The sequence below is a fragment of the Gopherus flavomarginatus genome, chromosome 1 (assembly GCF_025201925.1).
Source record: "Gopherus flavomarginatus isolate rGopFla2 chromosome 1, rGopFla2.mat.asm, whole genome shotgun sequence".
Taxonomy (NCBI): domain Eukaryota; kingdom Metazoa; phylum Chordata; order Testudines; family Testudinidae; genus Gopherus; species Gopherus flavomarginatus.
In genome coordinates, this window is record NC_066617.1 from 103,166,874 (window position 1) to 103,171,085 (window position 4,212).

Consider the following 4,212-nt stretch of genomic DNA (forward strand, 5'->3'; position numbering starts at 1 on the left):
CTGCATAAGATCATGTTGATCTCCATGTTTAACTCTCTTCAGATGTATCAGAGGGGTAGCCATGTTAGTCTGGATCTGTAAAAGCAGCAAAGAGTCCAATGGCACCTTATAGATTAACAGATGTATTGGAGCATGAGCTTTCGTGGTGAATACCCACTTTGTCAGATGCATGATGCATGATGCAGATAGGATGTGAATGAAATGCATTCTGCCCTGTTAGCTGCTTTAAGGGTTTCCTATCTAAGAGACTGTGCATATTCCTTATTGGGATAGAAAGAAAAAGGAGAGAACTGATCCAAGTCTTGAAGTTATTACTACAAGAGAATATGTTCCATACTTTTACCGCTACACAAAGGTATTGTCTACATTTGGGAATATTCCTGACTCAGAAAATGGCATCCTAATTTAATGCACTTCAAAATGGGAAGATACCAATTCTGATTCTGAAGCACAGACAAAGGCAAGCTAAGGGTTTGCACTGATTTAGCTCAGTTGATGCCAATCCTAGGTTGCCTTTGTCTCTACACTGAAGGGTCAAGAGTGGTGCAGCTACATGGACTGCTGGTGACCAGTTGCTGAATTAAGGCTATTATTTCTAAAAGTCAATTAAGCCTAGGGCTTCTTAAATTAGTTGCTGTGCTGTATATGGTTCCCTCTGCAGAGGGAACATAATGTCATCTAAGCAACTTCAATAGTAGAAGGTGGTTGCTTCATCTGAAGAGGATTTGGAGGACTTTTATATCCACATGGAGAGTAACTGGGTGATTTGAGCTGAATTGGAACAGAAAGCTTCCTGGGGGTAAGATTTTCAAAAGAGCCCGAGTCCCATTTTTTAAAAGTGGAAAGTAAAGTTAGATGTTTTGAAACTTTGATTCCCTCTTGTTAGACCTACATTTGATGTCAAATTTCTATAGCTTTTATCTGCAACATCATACAGTCTTCTAATGTACAGGCTTCTAGAAATGCCTAGCTAAGTGACTTTATTAAAAACTATCCAGAATTATCCATTCATGTAAGTAGGGGGCAAGGGCTGCACTGGGATCATCTAATAAATCAGTGTGAGTCTTTTGAGGGGCATGCACATTCACAAGCACTAATTAAGACTTTTATTCATCATGTTCTAAGCAAAGTAAGCATCTTCACTAACTGCATTCCCTGCAATGGATTTATCTGATCTTCAGGCACCATTTTGGAGAATGCATGTGCTGGTTGTGCCAGTGAGAGCCAAATATTCACTCTAGAGTTTAGCCAAGTATTAAGTTATCAATATTTCTTGTCAAGGGACAAAATAAATTACCATGGAATTCGTGACCCTGCTGTTTTCTGACCCTATCTTCCCATTTGCTTAATGAGTATAGCTGTATTATATTATCTTGCTAATTAATAAAAAAGCTTTGTAGTTTGTGAGCGGCTTTCCAGAAAATCAGTTGGACCTGTGGGAAGCACTTGTTACTGCCCTACTTCAAGTTGCAGGCAGATTTGTTACAGTAAAAGTTGTATTGATGTTGCACATTGTGGCATGTTGTGACATACTGCAGGGAGACTTTGGTGTTCATAATTTTTGCCAACTATTGTGTGACTACATTTTGGCCTATGGATAACTCATGAACTGCTTGCTGTGGATATTCCTCTCAGTTTACGATTCAGTATTTGTGCTGTGATATTAATCACCTAAATTATTTTTGGTTTTGTCTTATGACTGCGTGACCTATCTTTTATACACAGGGGGGACTGATTAACTCTTTGAGGCTTTCGATTCTCTTGGCGAGAGAGAGGGGAGTAGTTCAGAGGAAAAGGGACAGCAGGAGACAAGTAGACCCAGGGAATTCTGGAATATTTTAACACATTCCTTACCTGTTTAAGTACCTGGCTTCCTTCTTGATTTTAGCCGAGAGGAAAAGGGAAGTCCAGTTTACTAGTTGTTTAGCAAACGTTATATTCAATTCTCTTTTTGTAGTCTCACAAAGTAAATTTGGCTGCATGTACAAATGAGACCTTTGAGGGGTGCATTATGGCTTGTCTCCTCTAATTGTTTTGGTGCTAGTTATGTGGCCAGGAAGGGGTTGGGAACTGCTGTGTATTGCTAAATGACCCCTCCTAATCTCATATGTAAAATACTTTGTCTCTACTAAGTGCATTGATTGAACTCACTGGCCTTCCTTTTGTGTCATGCTGTTGTCATTCACTGCAGTAATGACTGAGTCAAATGTGTTTTTAGTCCTAGATGCAATGTAGGATTACACATCTCAGTTTCTTGATTGACTACGTTAGTGCAGAGTCTGGGATTTTGGGAACAACGCAGTCCCTTTTGTGCTATGGTGGCTAAGCACTCTTCCTCTCTCATATATAACACACTTATGACATTTTCCAGTCTCCATTTTCTGGCACTTACCACCACAGTCAGTGTCACAGATAATTTAATAGGAATTCATGCTTCATCCCATTTCCTCTCCATACTCACTCCCTGCCATCTTCATTACTACTGGAAAAACTCCTGTAGGTTACAGTGGGGTTAGGATTTGTCCCTAGGTTGCTTACCCCATATTCTCAAGTACACACATCACCCAGCTCAGCTCTTCCCCACATTCTTAGTTTGTCATGTCAAACAACACAAGATACATTGTGTCAGTGAGTTCCACCATTAATCATTGAGGCCAAGAACCTAGCAGCATTCAGAAGAGATAAGACATTTACATTGAAAATGAAATCTTCCACAGGTACACTAGACAGAACAAAACAATTTTGAGTAAGATATATACTAGTTCATACGTTGGGGCATAAACTAACCATTAACTGAGGGACAGTAGGAAGAAACTTCCCCTATGGGGAGTATATTCTATAATTGGCTATGACATCTAATTCTGGCAGGACACAGGGCTTGATTTAGTATGGAAATTGCTAAATTCCTGTGGACGTGTTGTGGCAGATAAATCCACCAATACAGCTAGTGCTGTTTCCATAATGTACGCAAGCTAAAAACCAGGTTTGCAGGGGTCAAAGGGGCCTGAGGAATGCAGATACTGCTGGACTTATTTCATGGATTCATTGAATTTTTAGGGCCAGGAAGGACCCTTAGATCATGTAGTTTGACTTTCTGCATATCATAGGTGATTAAATTTCACTCAGTTTGACTAAAGCATAAGTTCAGAAAGGCATCAGGTCTTGATCTGAAGACATTGAGAGATGGCGAATCCTCCACTTCTGTTAATAGTTTGTTCCAATGGTTAATCCCACTCGCCGTTAAAAATGTGTGTCTAATTTCTAAGCTGAATTTGTCAGCTTTGAGCTATTGGTTCTTGGTGTGGCTTTCAATGCTACATTAAAGAGCCGTTTAATACCCAGTATTTTCTCCCCTATGAATGTACTTGTACATTTTACTCATGCCACCTCTCAAACTTCTTTTTGGTAAACTAAACACAACCTTCTTCATAATCTACTTCCCACAAACTTAATACTTTATGCATCTTGTATGTAGGAAGGTTGTCATTCTCTAAGACCATAGTTTGATGAAATTGAGCACCTTGGACAGTGAAACTACAGTAAGTTGGAAGCTGCAGTATGGAAAGTAACAGGGAGTATGTCTATACTGCAATTAAATTCTTACAGCTGGTCTGTGTCAGCTGAGCTGGGCTCGCAGGGCTCAGGCTAAAGGGCTGTTTAATTGTGGTGTAGATGCTCACACTTGAGCTGGAGCCTGGGCTCTAGGACCCTGCAAGGTGGGAGGTCCCAGAGCTTGGGCTGCAGCCTGAGCCCAAACATCTACACTGCAGTTAAACAGCCCCTTTGCCTGAGAGTCCAAGTCAGCCAACATGGGCCAGCTGTAGGTGTCTAACTGCAGTGCAGATATGCCCTTGAGGATTTAGGGTCCAGAGTGTGACTCCATCTCCCTTTATGATGGCCTGGAATTTTCCTGAAGTACACTGGCATTGATGCCACCTGTGTAAACTGGGATATAACACATCGGAGAGAACATTACCAGAAGAACCCACAAAGAACCTATGCTGAGGTGTACATGAATAGCTCTGGTGTGCTTGGCATAGCAGGCACTGCCAGGAATTTAAGAGCAAGACTCTAAGTAGCAGAATAAGTTGATGTTGCTTCAGCATGCAGCCCATTAAACAAAACCATTGAGAGCTATAGTTAATTTTACTAGTTGCTGCTGCTCAGGGGCCTAATTAGAACTAATGCTGCTCATTTTGTAGTATCTTTTAA